The sequence below is a fragment of the Anabrus simplex genome, chromosome 2 (genome assembly GCF_040414725.1).
Source record: "Anabrus simplex isolate iqAnaSimp1 chromosome 2, ASM4041472v1, whole genome shotgun sequence".
Lineage (NCBI taxonomy): Eukaryota > Metazoa > Arthropoda > Insecta > Orthoptera > Tettigoniidae > Anabrus > Anabrus simplex.
In genome coordinates, this window is record NC_090266.1 from 457800134 (window position 1) to 457818294 (window position 18161).

An 18161-nucleotide genomic window follows, 5' to 3' on the forward strand; every position below is an offset into this window, starting at 1 on the left:
ACAAATGTATCATCAAGATACCTCCACCATATCCTAGGTTTGACAGGCGCCAAAGCAACAGCCTCCTCCTCAAAATGCTCCATAAAGAAATTAGCCACTACGGGCGAAAGTGGACTTCCCATAACCACTCCGTCCGTCTGTTCATAAAAATTTCCACCCCACAAGAAATAGCTGGAAGTCATGCAAAAATAGCTTAGATCTTATTCTTATACTCGTCAGTGTCCATAATCACTGTCGCATTGCCCTTATCAGCTGAGAGAAAGGTCAGTTCAGAATCATCTCTAAGTTCCTTCTGATCTCTCCTCTCGCCTCTTGTTAAATTGGGCGATTTGCAGATTCATAGAGTCCTGCATCCCAGAGAAACGACCAAGCAAAGCTCACAGAAGGAAGAAGTGAAGGGAACTGCCTACTTGCCTTACATTCATAACACCACAGATCGAATTGCCAAGGTCCTCTGCAAACACAATATAAAAACCATGTTTGGCACCGTTACTAAAACTGCTCACAGTCTGGGTAAAACCAAGGACAAATTGTCCCCACTTTTACATCCTGGGGTATACAAAATTCCCTGCACTTGCGGTAAGGTATACATTGGCCAAACATGCCGGTCCATTGATACCCGTATCAAGGAACATGAACATAATATTCATCTCAACTAGCCAGACAAATCAGCAGTAGCTGAGCATGCTCTATCGTCGGGTCATGATGTCATGTTCCAAGATACTCAAGCTCTTACCCACACTAGACACTACAGGTCCAGGATTATACAGGAAGCTGTGTAAGTACGTAGAAATCCTAACAATTTCAACAGGGACACAGGCTATCAATTAGGTAATACATGGTTGCCAGTCATTAAGGATTTACGTAGGTAGTTCCCTTCCCTGTCCCTTCACTATTGTTATTTTGTTACGGTGTTTTCCAAATTCGTATGTTCCTCATTGTCAGATGTTTCATTCCGGGCTTGTGTCAATGTCATACACCTGTCAATGTCATATGTTGCATACACCTGTTATGGTATGTGACCCTCTCAGACCGATTCTGATGGTTCCGTCAGCTTCCGCTTCGAATGCTAGCGCTGTACCACATCCGGGGAGCCATCTGGTGATGAATGAACGTACCATTTCCATTTCTATTATAACGTCTAAATTCAAAGCTCATTGTTTGATAAGCCTTTCTTGTGGACAGTCGAGATTTTCTTCTGATGACGCACAGCAAAGTTCTCTGCGAAACGTAAAGAATTTCACCTTATTTTCTTGACACGGCATAAGCCCAAAAGCTTATACCATGTCTATATTGGTATTATAAATTTACTCATTTGGGACAAATGTTTCAGGTTCCCTATGGGAATCAACATCTATATCATCGACAGTGTTGTACCATCATCAAAATTCATCTTGATGCTTAATTGTTACAGGCTTACTGGTTAGAGCCACAGTATACCTACTAGTACGAGAGGAGCATTCAACAAATACCGATCATTCTCCTATGACATGAGCACTCCGCTATGTCCCAAATGCTCATTAGCTACCTTACTTCGTGATTCATCAGAAACATTCGGCAACTCTCGCGATAATCACAATCCGCGTTCTCCGTGCATTCGTGGAGGGAGTACAATATGTTGCGCTCCCTCTGTTGCAGGTCACTACCAAGTACTATTGAAGTGTAGCAATGCCAGTGATCCTGTATTTTTTGTCTGTCCATGTAGAGCAGTCTAGTCTTCAAGACATTGATTTCTGTGCATATTGCACCTATGGAAATATTTGCTTGTACGTGTTCCGGTGTGGCCCATTTCATTAGTAGCTACATAACAGGCGAGTTGGAAATGCAATACATTAGAGTCGGCATTGTTGGCAGTGGGACTTCAACTACGTATGTCTGAGGGAGGGGTGCAGTGTGGTAGTGTGATGAAGGTTGTAGAAAGTGATCACATGGCATTTAACTAAAAGAGAAAGATAAGACAGTTGATCTGTACATAATGGAATTAAAATAATGCTGTAGACATATGCATTTCCTGTTGTTACCAAAATACAGGTGAATTAGAAATGTAATACATTAGAGAGTCGGCATTGTTCGTGGCGGGACTTATACTGCAGATTTAAGACAGTTGCGGTGGTGTAGCGAAGGTCATGGAAAATCACTGCATGGCATAAAACTAAAGTAGAAAGATCACAAGTTATGAAAACAAGACACAATAAAACAATGCTGAGAGCTGACATTTGCCATACTGAGTTATAAAAATTACAGTTATATCAGTAGAAATTGATTGTTAAGTTGCTGTCATTTGACCCTGGAGAACGGAAAGAGAAATGTTACATGCTGCAGGCGAAAGTAAAACTTATACAAGAAGTGGACAAAAGTACACATGAAACTAAAAAGGAAATAGCTGTAGATTTAGGAATGCTTATACCTCACTTTCCACAGTCATTAGTAAAAGAAACACTATTTTAGATGAATTTTTTAAAAAACTGATTGCAAAATCAACAATGTTGAATAAAATTATTGCAAACCTGATATATTAAAAGAATACCAAGTACAAATTATGTTGTTAACTTATACTGGTACCTCTGAAACAACCTATCCCATTCCTGAAAATAGAGAAAATTATTTTAATAATTATAAGACATATCTAAATCTGATTAGTAAATAATTTGCAGTTAAAAGTACAATCTGCTCTTCACCTTGATTCAGTTTTCATGATCACAAATTTAACATACCATAACTTCTTCATGCGAATACGGTAAATCCGCAGACATAATCAGAAGAAAATGTAAATGGCTTAGAGCAACTAGAATCTTTATCACAGAGTCTGGATGAGATAGAAACCTTTCATCTAAAATTTGCAGCGCGCATGTTCTCCAGCGCTCCCTCTCTTCTATACTGACTGAACCAGTCTTCAATAAAGTACTGATAATTCTCTGTAATAAAGCAAAATATCTTACATTAAAAATAAATCATTTTCAATATAGTGCATGAAATGGGTCATTTGAAAATATTACAGCAAAAGTATTTTCAGAATTAGACTTTCGCATCCATCAAAATGGCAATTTGTGGAGGTAAGTTGTTGATAAATTTAGGAACTTGGATAGGAACACAGAGCAGGATAAACAAAATGACATTGTAATTTATAAGTTTCTGTTCTGTATTGATGGTGTAAATAAAAGTAAGATTGGTGGATGTTCCTCCTAATCCAATACAATTTATATTTGGTACACAATATTATAGAATGGTATGTATAATGCTGGGCCAAACCTAGTACCATTATATAATAATGTGTACTAAATATATATCTTACTTTGTCCATCAATCTTACTTTATTTAATCACAATGACAGCTGGGCTTAGTGCACAGGCGTTTGAGGCGCTGACCTTCTGACCCCAACTTGGCAGTTTCGATCCTGACTCAGTCCGGTGGTATTTGAAGTTCGCCAAATATGTCAGCCTCATGTCAGTAGATTTACTGGCACATAAAAGAACTTGTGCTGGACTAAATTCCAGCACCTCAGCATCTCCAATAATAGAAGTTATTATAATAATAAAACCACCTTTCCAATACACAATAGTCCTTTATATTTAGGGTAAAACCATTTATAGAAATTACAAGTAGGACATGTTTCGCTCAATCTTAGTGAGCATCATCAGCTAAAGATAACTTAATCCATGGTGGATCAGGGCCCTGATCCCGGTATATATAATGAAAAAAACGTCTAATATTACATTGATAAAATACGAATTTTAACAATTTAAAAATAATCAATAAGATTATATTATGTCTATTAAAACAAATATTGATCTTTAAAATTGCTTAAAATGTAAGTGGAATGAATGACTTGAAAATGTTATTATAATATGTAGTGATTAATTGTTCGTATTAGTCAATGACCATAATAATCTTCGCTCAATGGCATTAGACTGTTTGTGATTAAAAACAGTTATTCACATAAGGGTGAGCTCTTGTAATGAACTATGATGTTGTTTCATAAAATAAACATGATGAGGAATGCTAAAATCACATATATTGGTTGAAGAACGAACTGCACTGTTGGATAAAACGTTGTCTGGATCAGCGTAAATAACTTTATGGGACTCCCTCACGTTGTGTTTCAAACATTATTTATGTAGTAGTGTGTTAATATTGGGCAAACTACTGATCTCGTAGGTGAAAAAACATAAATCGGGTGTATCCTGTAAATGGTGTGAAAATGGGAAAAAACGGAAAACCATCTTTAGGGCTGCCGACAGTGGGGTTCGAACCCACTATCTCCCGGATGCAAGCTCACAGCTACGCGCCCCTAACCGCATGGGCAACTCACCCGGTGAACAAGAGTGGTGAAAGGCAACTTTCTTGTTGGACACCTCTCTCCGTCTCAAACCATTTGATCTTCCATTGCCCATCTGAACACATGTAACAATTCTGGCATAGCATTTTCACTCTGTCAGTCGGGTACTTTGGCACCTTGAGGTACTCCAAGCATTTCCAGATCATGTTCCGAGGGACACTGTCGTAGGCCTTTTCAATCTCCAAAAACGTAATTGCAAGATTCTTTCCATGTTCCCAATACTTTTCTGTAAGTATTCTTACAGCAAAAATGGGATTCCTAATACTTTGATCTTTCTTGAATCAGTATTGTTCTTCCTCAAGCAAAGGTTCCACTATCTTCCTAATTCTCATTTCAGTGATCTTTACCAACAGCTTCAGGGTGTGTGACAACGTTATGCCCCTATAGTTTCCATATTTCCATCCACTGCCCCTTTCAAACAGTGGGATGATGATTCCTTTTCTCCAATCTTCTGGGATTTTGTTTTCTTCCCAGAGCATTCTATATAGCCAATTTAAGCATGGTATTCCAGCTGCCTTTATCATATTTGAGGCGTGTTCATTGAAGCCCAAGGACTTCCCATTTTGCATGTTCTTTAGCGCATTTATTTACTTCAAGCTATGTTAATGGAGGTTTGTTTTTCTGGATTTCATCTATTCTACAGGTGGTGGTGGTGGTGGTGGTAGTGGCGGCGGCGGTGTGTCCATCTCCATTTAACAACATGCTGAAGTACTTCTTCATTTCATCTCTGATCTCTTCCTCTGTTCTTATCAAACAACCATCATTTGTATCCAGTGCATGTTTCCATTTTTTACTTATAGTAGCTTCCTAATTCCTTGGCAGTCTTTCTCTATCCTGGTGGTAAAGTCATACAGCACTTCCTCTTTTCTTCTTAAATTAGACGTTTTACAGCCAACTTCTTCGTCCAATATTCCCGTGCTTACTCTTCAATTTCTACCTCATTTCTTCTACCACTCCTTTTTTTTTTTTTAATCTAATTTTCTAGCCCTATTTACTTTGGTTTATTGAGATTTACTTTACGTCACCTACTTAAGTAAACTTAAATTATTACTTAGACTCTTTCTTTAATCATCCATTTAGGAGTTGCCCTGATGACACTGCTAGCTCTGCTGTTTAAATTTTACTGCAGCGCTGGCTGCTTGCTAAACATGTCTTCCCACTGCTTTGGAGACCTCTCTCTACGTCATACTGTTTTATTAACCCGTTCCAGTCTGGGGCTTAATATCCCTAACAAACGTTCTGGACTGGGCAATTTTAAGGATTTTTAAAACATTATATCTCTGTACGTATACGAGATATTTGCATGATTCTTTTTTGTGCTTATTTGAGCATCTACTTTTGAAAAGCGCTGTTTGTATCATGTCATCTATCACTTGAGACTTTAAAATTCTTAATATATTATACCATGTTTTGCGAATGGAAAAAAGTCTGACGGATAACTAAGCAAGTACAGTTTTCTGAAATACTGTTATATTTACCCTATTCTGCTAATATAAAATGTGTATACCAATTACAAAACACAACAATAATGAGCACGTTATAAAAATAATAATTTTTCAATAATAATTGTAATCATTACAATAATGAAAATGGGAGCTCTTATGAAATTTTATTTTAATTTTAAATTTTGTCAAAAGTTACTCAAATGTACAATTATTGTTCCATTTACCACAAAAGACTTCTGAGAAAGAGAAAATACAGTCTTCTCAACAGACAACTTTACTAATATGTAGACAATCTTACATATTCACGCAAATATGAAATACGCGGGAACATGCGGTAGGCCGTAAAACAAACTCCAATCATAATGAAATGTAAGAAGCTGTTTCGAATTCATATGTCAATAATATGTTCATTTGCGTATAAACTTATAATATATTGAAAATATCACTTTCGTCAATCACATGTTTGCCACGAGAAGCCATGTCTTAGAGCTCACCGAGTGACAACATTACTGATGCATGCTGGTCAAAAATATCATAAATTCTCTGACTTAGACATATAATACTGCCATCTGCTAAACTAATCTCGTAACTAATACATGAAGAAACATGATGTAACCACCAGAATGCATGCATAGCTCGTTCTCGATTTTTAGTGAATTGTCAAACCTTACTACGGGCTATGCCCGCAGCGCGGCCTGAGCGTAATTTCAGCCGCTGCGAGCTATGCTCGCAGTTAGACCAGAAAGAGTTAACAGCAACTTCATTTCTTATTGGTTACGATGACATAACATATTCTTCCATGATTACTTTTCTTTTTCCTCGTCTCTGATTGGCTATATTATTTAATATTAATTACATTCTTTCGCCTATTATTTATTGAATATCTAATTCATATATTCTTTCAAGGCTTACACTAGAAGTTTTTAACTTATTTTGTTCTATTTATGGTAGGTAATTTTAGTTTCTTCCAACCCTACTTTTTGTGGTGTTCTCTGTAACATCTTTCTCAAATAAAAAGGGCTTGTGTCTCGCTTCAACTCCTCTGAATATGAACTGGACTGGTCTCGCCCGGTTCCTGTCAAATCTGTTCCTGACTCACCTGGTACCTAGTTACATCAGATCTATGGAGCTCACTAAATTGGCTGACGGTCCGGCTGGCCAGCTGTTTCTTTATTAGGCTCTATGTGAACAATTTATTTCATAGAAGGAATGGACTTCGAACAGCAACATGTGATTTTAACTTCTACTAGTACCTGCAGTCTATTCTTTGCTAGAGGTATGTTGACCTCTACCCCATTGTACAAGTCAAGACTAACCTGCCCTCTGTCATCAAGGACGTTGGATAGCAACTTACATGGCAAAAAGGAGCACGTTGCACTTCCGCATCTGCTAGATGGGTTTGACATATATTTGTTGTAGTTTTAATCAAGCAACGAAAAATCATGTTGAATTATATTAACCTCGATAGTTAAAGGAACTTTTAAATTGATTGCTCTGCAATCTTTGTTTTGGCACTTTGCCGTTTGTTTTCATATTTATTCAAGGTTTAAGAGGCAGTGTCTATTACATTCGAGTATTCATTTTTAAAAAAAATTCAACTAATGTTGCCGTTTGCAATTATTATGATGATGATGCTTGTTGTTTAAAGGGGCCTAACATCTAGGTCGTCGGCCCCTAATGGTACGAAATGAGATGAAATGTAATGACAATTGAAAAGTCCAAAATCATTCACTGACCGGAATTCAAAATGTGATGACGAAGAATGAATGGATGGATATGAATTTTAAACAATCAGTGTATCTGACCCGCAATGCCCCACATTCCCAGAAACTAGCATTAAACAATAGTATTACTGACCAAGGGACTGCTTCTAAAGCACAATACTGAATCGATGATGCTTTTAGTCTAAAGGGGTCCACAATCCAGGTCATCTGCCCCTCATAATGGTACTTATCGCTAGGAAAGTAGAACCATGGTATTTGTCATGTTGCGGTACACATCAAAAGTAGTGTAGACTTGCAGTATTCCACACATTATGGCACTACTCACAGGTAATGTAATGTGCACATGTAATAGAGACCTAGGGTGTTTCTCACATCGCGGCGCCTGTGGTTCCAACATCACATCAAACCCTTCCATTCTACAATCCTTCACTTATTTTACCCAACCTTTTCCAAAATCCCTCCAATGAGAGTTTCTTTGAACAAGGTCCATTCTTCTTCCATCCTTCTGATCTCAGTTTTGGGTAATTTTGTTGTTATCTTTGCTTGGTATTTCTCTTTCTTCTGTGAGTCCTTCAACAACCAGGTCTTGATCATTGGCAGTTTCGTGCACTTAGCTTTGGGGACATGGATATATTAATAGCTGATGGTCATTATATAGACACTCATTGTGTATGACTTTGACGTCACTAACATACCAACCAGCTTTGCCATCAGTGATGATGTAGACTATCATGGTCTTGAGCTTTCCATCCCAACTATATCTTGTTATTTTATGAGTCTCCCTCTTCTGGTACCACGTGTTTTGTATGCTTAAGTTGTTTCGCACACAGAAATCAATCAAATTGTCTCCTTCAGAGTTTCTGTTCCCAAAGCCATGAGGTCTGATGATGTTTTCAGAACCTCTCTCTTTACAAACTTAGGCATTTAGATCACCCATAATTATGGTGTTCTCTTCTGTTAATTGTTCAAGTTCAGTAAGGAATTATTTTTTCTCATCTGTGGTACATCCTGTCTGAGGTGTATATGCTTGAAATAAAGTGTGAAGCATATTTCCATTTTGTAATCTCATCTGGATAAGCCTTCATAAAATAACAAGATATAGTTGGGATGGAAAGCTCAAGACCGTGATAGACTACATCATCACTGATGGCAAAGCTGGTTGGTATGTTAGTGACGGTCAAAGTCATACACAATGAGTGTCTATATAATGACATCTGCCTGTACATCTAAATCCTTGTGAAGGATGAGACCAACTCCACTTTTAGATTCACTCAAGTTCCTGCTCCAATATAACATATATACAATTCTGAGAGATTCAATCAATCCCAATATCTGAAGCTTGCACCTGTCCATAAGGTCTTTTTTTTTTTTTTTTAATTTTTTTTTTTACAAGTTGCTTTACGTCGCACCGACTCAGATAGGTCTTTTATGGCGACGATGGGACAGGAAAGGGCTAGGAGCGGGAAGGAAGCGGCCATGGCCTTAATTAAGGTACAGCCCCAGCATTTGCCTGGTGTGAAAGTGGGGAAACCACAGAAAACCATCTTCAGGGCTGCCGACAGTGGGGTTCGAACCCGCTATCTCCCGAATACTGGATACTGGCCGCACTTAAGCGACTGCAGCTATCAAGCTCGGTTCCATAAGGTCTATGAAATGAACTCTAAATCTTCCCTTTTTAATGCATATGCAATGGGTTTAACATTGCACTGACACAGATAGGTCGTATGGCGATGATGGGATAGGAAAGGCCTAGGAGTGGGAAAGAAAGGGCCGTGGCCATAATTAAGGTACAGCCCCAGCATTTACCTGGTGTGAAAATGGGAAACCATCTTCAGGGCTGCCGACGGTGGGGCTTGAACCCACTATCTCTCAGATGCAAGCTCACAGCTGTGCGCCTCTAACCGCATGACCAACTTGCCCAGTCTCAAACTCTTCAGTAGACATTAAGTACTGCAGTGTTCCCCACTTTGCTCTTCATGACATTTTTAAGAGTTATATCAAAGAAATCAAGTAAGTGTCCAAATAACAGGACAGAGAACACAAAACATATAAGTAAGCAGAGGCAGAATCTTACGTCAAATTCTTTAATGCAGAGCAAGTTCATCATTCTCCTGAATACAGTCCTTGCCAGTATAATTCTCATTCTGATTTCAATTGACCTGCCCAATTTTCATCAAGCAAACATGCTAGAACAGTGTGCTCTGAGATTGCTCCAGCACCGTGCCAGGTACAGTAAGGTTGTAAGGGAAAGTACACAGCCTTGTCTAACTTCCTATTTAATTTCTACATTAGCTGTGTTGGTGTTTTTATCAACCAGTCTGAAGGAATACTCAACTCAGGAGATGTTATTCATAAAATAAAAAGTCACAGAGACAAATCTAGCAAGAATGCTAATAAAAAGCAAGTGAGAAAAATGGCAAGAAGGTACCTGTGATAAAGAAACAAAGACCATGTTACAAATAATCAATATAAGGCTCTGCATGGTATCCAGTTTTCCTTGCAGGGTCAAGAGACGTGAATTGAGCAGAAATGGGATTGGCCATAGAATGTAAGAGTAGCAAAAGAAACTTTAGGATATAGTGATTAGACTGAGTTTTTAATTTTAAAATTATTAATTTTATTTAGTTGTACAGAGTTTTGCATTTAGAGATGATGCAGGCAACAAGATCTTTTTCTTTATCCGATAAAGCCACTACTCTGATTTTCTGGTTGCGGTCAATCGTTCGTTGACTTTAGGTAATATTATCACAAAAATAATGGACACAAATGAATTATACAAGTTATACAGGGTTAATCACCACAGATTTTACACCAAAATAATTTCCAATACATTGAAGATATCATAATTTTGTTTTCATAACCTTAAATAGAATTAAGGAGACTCGCGAAACACTGGGCTATATTTCCCTATGGGATTACTGATGATGGAGTTATCAATACAACCTTTGGTGTTTAAAATTTAACTAGAGTAATTTCTGATGCTAGCAGCGAAGTTTGTACTAGAATGTCTTCAGATATGTAATTAATTCCCATATCAGATAATTACTTTCTGAAATATCAATAATACTTCAACTTGCAGTTCTAATGGCTGAGAAAGGGCACTGGTCTTGCCGTGGCGAAAGCTGTTCCCTTGTTGTGATCCCAGCCACACAACTGCTACTCTGCAGTACATACAAGGTCTTAAAAATACAATGCAATGTATCCCTTGTGTTTGCAACATGTTTAAGACAAGTGTACTAAAAGTGGGATAGTGAGGCTTATGTTTTTAAAAGAAATAAAATATGTAGTGCTGGTTACAAAGGAACATAACTACAGATTTATAGTCTATTTTGAAAATACAACACATGAGAACTGAAAACTAAAAATAACACAGCAAATCTGAACAGCTCCTGTTAGAAAAGCAAATGAAAATGTCCAAGTTAGACTTCATTGGTTATGATCAAAATGGAATGGACACAGAAACATAATGCAGTATTGTGTGTTCAATTGTTATGATGATATAGATTTCGATTCACATAGGGGACAAATAATTTAAATTCCCTATGAGAATCGAAATCTATATCATCTGATGGCCTAGCAGGGCATCTAGTAACGCTAAACCAATGATCCAGCAACGCGAATTATAGCGGGGAACCTCTGGCCAAGCAGCTCAAGACCTTCTAGAACTTCTGGCATGGCTGTACCTAAACCCAGGACTCCTGAACGACTGGCTTCCAGCTTAAACTCTTCAATGGAGGACAAAGCTAGTAAACAAGCCCGTAGAACGGTGGACAACAGGAAAATCCGTGCCATCATACCTGAAGGCAGACCAAACACCTCAAATGCTAGTACCTACACACCAATGTGGGACACTGGAAGCCTGGATCCAGCCATCAACAGCATTTCACCATTCAAGGTGTCAGACATTGTGTTCCCATTTCACCTGCCACCTGGTTACCGATCAACAGGTTACATGCTGCTGAACCCCATCAGTTACACAGATGCAGCTAAAAATCCCACGATGCCCGACCAGGTCTGACAATATAGTGGGACGGCTCCAGGCTCCCCATTCTTCATTATTAAGCTCCGTAACCTTGAATCGGGTAAAGATCATCCCATGGCTATCCATACCATAATTACCAGGTTCCTTCCCAATGCCCACAGGATCATAATCTAGAAATCCAAAGGAGTAAAGAAAGATATAACTTGAAGACAACCAGGCCATTCTATTATATATTAGTGAATACCGTTGGACTACCTAACTTTGGAAAGCATGCAGTGGCGTAGAATCTAACGCAACATACCACCTTTATAATACCAATATAGTTGGTCAGTTATTGGACATTATAAAATTTCCACCTAACTCATTCCTGGTTGCCAGCGTTTCGCTCCAGTGTGCTAAGTTGGGCTCATCAGTTGGTAAATAGCTCATTCAAAGTTTTTAAGGTTTGGTGAACTCTTGTTAAGAGGACTGTTACACAAAACTTTAAGATAATTGGCGCTATATTTTTAGAAAAAGAGGACTTTTAGGTTAATGTTACAAGTTAATGTTCACGGCTCATGTTTTTAATCAAGTCATTCCTCCTATCATTTATAAGATTAGTGTGCACTTTTATGCATTGTTTTTGTAACCTTAAGTTGTCAATGTATGTTTTTTAAATTTTGTGGCTGAAGATGATGCACAACAGCATCGAAACCGGTCCCATTAATAATAAAATGTTATAATTCATATTATAACATTGTACTGTATTGAATAGGTGGACCCCACTACTTTGTTCCCACTAGATTCTCGGTTCAATACGGATTTGATATGAAGTTTTTAAACTTGAATGAAGCAGCCAACCAGGCAAAACTTTCAGCCCATCAATATATGGGTTTAAAGATTAAAATTGGAAAAATAGGCAAGGACATTAAGTTTATTAAACAATGTATAAAGTTAAATCTTACCCCCTTTTTTTTTTAATGCATTAAAACAAAATTTCTTACCCTCTCATCGACAATGTTTACCTTAAGACTAACAAACTTTGCTTAAGAAATTAACTTAAATTTTTATATCGAAAAAATCTTTCCTCAATCACCGTTTATATGAGGCTCACCTCAGAGCTACCGCTTTACTTACTGAAGGTCAATGGAACTTATTTCAAGAACAAACTTTTGCTAAGTTGTCTAATATACTAGCCATAAAACAATCCACACTAGAAAAGAAACTCAGAATAATTTTAGACAAAGCTACTTCTGGAGACTCTCCAATCAAACAGACTAGAAATCGGGAACCTACTACTGATCTTTTGGCTCAATTCCATCCTCCTTTAATCAACCTCTCCAACATAACCTGGGATGAGGATGAAAAAGCTATTCTCGCTAAAGGTCCAAAGCACAATTGGCCATGTCTAAATCCTGCCAACACAGTTACTAAACTCATCATTGAGTCAGAAATGGCTATTAGTAGAATGCCACATGACCTCCAAGAGGAAATCAGATTTGATGTAAAAAAAAAAAAAACTTAATAAAACATTTCTTTCTGAAAAATGTGCACTAGCCCTTAATAATAGTAATATTGCAGAACCTTTTAAAGTAAGGACGAAAATTCAGTAACTCAAAAAGAAAGTATCTGTTAATAACCTTATCATCACAAAAGCCGATAAGGGCAACACAACCGTAGTTATGGATAAAACAGATTACTTACAAAAAAACCAAGGACTTTTTTAATAATGATTCTTTTTCAATTATAAAGAAGGGCCCTACACAACTCATTCAACGACAGCTAAAACAAATCTTAAAAGATTCTTCCTTCCTTTTTATAGAACAAGAAAAACAAAAGTTATTAATCATGAACCCGAGTTTGCAACGGTGAGATCATTTCCCAAAATTCACAAAGCAGGTGTTCCCATTCGACCTATTATAAATTATAGACCCAGTCCTCTTTACAAGCTGGCACAATTCATTCAAACGTTTCTTGCTAAAAATTACAAATTTTTTCAAATAACTCTATTAAGAATACCACGGAATTAATTAATAGATTGGATTATTTTGTTCTTCGTCCCTTTCACACCATGCACTCGATACAGTTAATATGTTTCCCAGTATAAATACCAATTCACTTTTTCCCATTTTCAAGAAGAATCTTCTTGCTAATAGTCAACTCAGCAAGCTAGAAGTTCTCAATTTTATGAGTCTTCTTAGTTTGCTGATTAACAATAATTACTTTACTTTCGATAATATCATTTATAAGCAGAACGGTCTGGCAATGGGGTTACCGGCCTCTGGAATATTGGCAGAGATTTAGATTTTTTGGAAAATAATGCTATAGTCGACAATTTAAAGTTCAGCATTATTTCTGGGCCAGGTATGTGGACGACATGTTCGTAATTCTCTATGAACAGTCCACAAATGCATAATCTACCCTTATTATAGGGAATGATCCACCTTTCAATACTCCGTAGTAAAAAGTAGTTACAACCTGATACAATGTTAATATTTTGCCTATGTTTAATATGTTAGTTATTGTTAAGATCTTCGCTAATTGGCTGATGATGACACTCTAAATGTGTTGAAACCGGTCCCATTAAACAGGTTGTAACTACTTTTTACTACGGAGTATTGAAAGGTGGATCATTCCCTATAATATTGTACATCTTATTTTCTCTATTCAATACGGAACAATCATGAAGTTTTTAACTTTAAATTTTAATCTACCCTTGATAATCTCAACAGTTTAGATCAAGATATAATTATCAAGATCAATATCAATATATAAAATTTACCTTAGAATCTCAGAATAATAATTATTTGAATTTTTTGGACTTAACAATAAAGCAAATTATCTCAAAATAATTTATTCTATTGTACCACCTATTCAATACAAGCCATGTGCTACGTGGGTGAAATTTACATAATACTATGTAAACTTCTTAGGAACATGTTTCGCTCCTTGTTAAGGGCATCATCAGCCTGTAGGTAACCTTAAGGTCAAAAGTCAGAATCATTAACCAATCATACAAGGAATCCACTGAAAATATGTTACACTTTAAAAACATCTTAAGTTAACATGCTACAATTATAATATAGAAAAATGCCTATTACAAACTAAGAGTATTGAGAATAAATATACAAGGAATACACTGATAATATGTTACACTTTAAAAACATCTTAAGTTAAAATGCTACAATTATAATGTAGAAAAATGCCTATTACAAACTAAGAATATTGAGAATAAATAGTGTCTGCACTCATGAGAAATAAATTTAAAAGAATGTAAATGAAAACTAAAAGAACATTTTTTTAACGAAGACTTTGCAGGTCTTGGGCTAGTAATAGTCGTGATAAAGATTGTAATCTTCTTTGGGTATAATAATCCCAAGAATTCTGTATCTGAACTTGATATGAAAACAATGTCCAATTGTTATAAACAACAGCTAGCATGGGCGCCCATACCCGGGGGCAGGGTGGGGACGCCCCCCCCCCCACCTAGCTCTCAGGGAAAGAAAAATATCTAATATAGTCAGGTGGTTTTTCTTTCAAGAAAATTATTTTAAAATCGGTATTACTTAGAAGTGGTAGATGATACCGTGTGGGGTATTCTACCATTGAATACAAGTCGCCATTTATCTTCCAAAATATTAAAAAATACTACCTACCCCTAGTTTTAGCCCCCACCTACAAACTATCCTATAGGTGCCCTTGACAGCTAGAGATTGAGAATAATTTAGGTAAGTTGAGTGTTGTGATTAAAATGCAGTAACATTTGAAAAATTGTCGTATGTTTTTTGTCGCTTAAAGCGGTGTCGTAAATCCAAGTTCAGGCTGGTGCATAATTGTTGAATTGTCCTGACGTTATGAACAGTCGTGTGTGAATATTCTTGCTTGTAGAATTGATTAATAGCCTTTGGGAGGGACATTGTCTGTAATTAATTAAAAGAGAAGTTAAAATTAGTTTGTTTGTTTTATTTTTTTGCTATTTTGCTTTACGTCGCACCGACGCAGATAGGTCTTGTGGCGACGATGGGATAGGAAATGCCTAGGAAGTGGAAGGAAGCGGCTGTGGCCTTAATTAAGGTACAGCCCCGGCATTTGCCTGGTGTGAAAATGGGAAACCACGGAAAACCATCTTCAGGGCTGCCGACAGTGGGGCTCGAACCCACTATCTCCCGATTACTGGATACTGGCTGCACTTAAGCGACTGCAGCTATCGAGCTCAGTAAAATTAGCATTTTGAAGCATGCGTAACGATAAGAAACTTCAGTAGTCGATATGTCAATTGAGAGATAACTTACTTGGCGAGGTAGTGCTAAGTAGAACTGACTGTTTCGGCATCTCCTGCCTGACTAACATTTCTACTCCTGGTGTTACACTTGTGCGGTAATGGAGTGGTGGGGTGTAGAGGGGGGTTACGTTGATCTCTAAGTGCCTGTGTCATTACTAGAGAGGCGTTAACAGGGATAGTGTGGGTAGACCTGATGTTTGGTTTGGTGGATGAAACATTTTGGTAAGGGGATTTAAAAAGATACGGGATTTTATTCTGGTTTGAATTCATGATGTGTATTAATTTGGGTGTTAATTCGTATTAAGTATTTTTATTTTCTGTGGCCTCATTTAAATTATGATTGTTATTATAGGTTTGGTCCAAAAAGATGTGTAAATTTTCAATTTTGTTCATTAACTTTCCTTTACTTATACATTTAATAATAGTAAGATCCTTCTCTATAGTTGTGAAATGGTGTCCTGTCTCAGTCATGTGCTGGCTCATGGCCGAGTACTTGTTGTGTTTAAAGGCGTTGTAGTGTTCCATGTATCTCGCAGAAAAGCTCCTCCCAGTCTGTCCAACATAAGAAAACCCACACTGTGAGCTTGTTAATCTATATACACCTGATCTTGAGTAAATGTTATTGTAATTGACCTTGTTGTGGTTAAGAAATATGTTTTGACTGTTGTTGACCATCTTGAAAACTATATTAATATTGTGCTTCTTTAGGGTATTAGTAACCTGGTGGATGGTGGGGTTATTAAATGTAAACGTAGCAAATTTTTTTTGTTTTTTTTAGGCTTGTCCAGGATTAGGTTCGTATCAAGTTCAGATACAGAATTCTTGGGATTATCATACCCAAAGAAGATTACAATCTTTATCACGACTATTACTAGTCACAGGACCTGCAAAGTCATGGTCTTCGTTACAAAAATTCTTTTAGTTTTCATTTACTTTCTTTTAAATTTATTTCCCACGATTGCAGACACTATTTATTCTGAATACTTTTAGTTTGTAATAGGCATTTTTCTACATTATAATTGTAGCATTTTAACTTAAGATGTTTTTAAAGTGTAACATATTATCAGTGTACTCCTTGTATATTTATTCTCAATACTCTTGGTTTCTAATAGGCATTTTTCTATATTATAATTGCAGCATGTTAACTTAAGATGTTTTTAAAGTGTAACATATTTTCAGTGGATTCCTTGTATGATTGGTTAATGATTCTGACTTTTGACCTAAAGGTTACCTACAGGCTGATGATGCCCTTAACAAGGGGTGAAACATGTTCCTAAGAAGTGTACACAGTATTATGTAAATTTCACCCACGTAGCACGTGGCTTGTATTGAATAGGTGGTACAATAGAATAAATTATTTTGTAATAATTTGCTTATAGTCAGCTTCAATACAGACCAACCATGAGAACTGTCTCTTGCAACTTAACAATTACTCGATCACTTTTTTCTTTTTCATATAATATCTATTGAAAGCCTACTCAGACTGCTATCACCATCGGGAATGATTCTTCCCATCCTCAGGCTCATAAAAATGCTACTTACAATAGTCTGGTTGACAGAGCCTTTAGAGTTCCTATGTCAAAAAAGAATTTTTTAAAAACTCAATTTAATTCATGCGATAGCTAGAAACAAAGGTTTCAAGAATGTCTTCATTGAGAGAATCATTAACAAGTTTAAGTACCCCACTAATACCACCCTTCTGAGAAGTACACCCAAAGCTAATACTTTTTCGACTTTCACTTTTACAAATAAAATAAACAATATCACCAACGTCTTCAAAAAGCATAACACTAAGATATCTTATAGAACTAATAACAGAAGCATTGATATCTTGCATAACTCCACATCAATAAACAAGAACAATGTTATTCATAGTTCTGGAGTGTACAGATTATGCTGTCACGACTGCAGCAGTCCGTCTCTGGGACAAACAGGAAGAAATTTTAAAATCAGACACGCAGAACACGTTAATGCCATCAGATACAATAAGTTTTCGGCAATGGGGCAGCATATGAAAGAGTTTTAGCATAATTTTACTAACACTGATCAGGATCTCACAATTCTACAGGTTCTCAATAAAGGTACTTTGCTTGACATCACTGAGAGTGTTTTTATTCACCTGGATCAATATTTCAATTCTAGTTTAAATCTCAACGATATTTATGAGAAACCAAAAGTATTGTTCAATTTTTTCATAGCGTTTTTCAGACTCAGAAAAGTTTCCAATTGCAAATCAGTCTTTCAAAGCATACAGAAAACGTTTTCAGGCCATGCCCTCTCACCACATTGCCCTACAAAATTCCCCTCTCTCTTCCCTCCTTCCTTCCTCATCTTTAACTCAAAGTCCCTCCTTCTCCTTCTCCCCGTCTGTACCTATCTGCTACTTTCTCTCAATACCTCCCCTGATCAACTT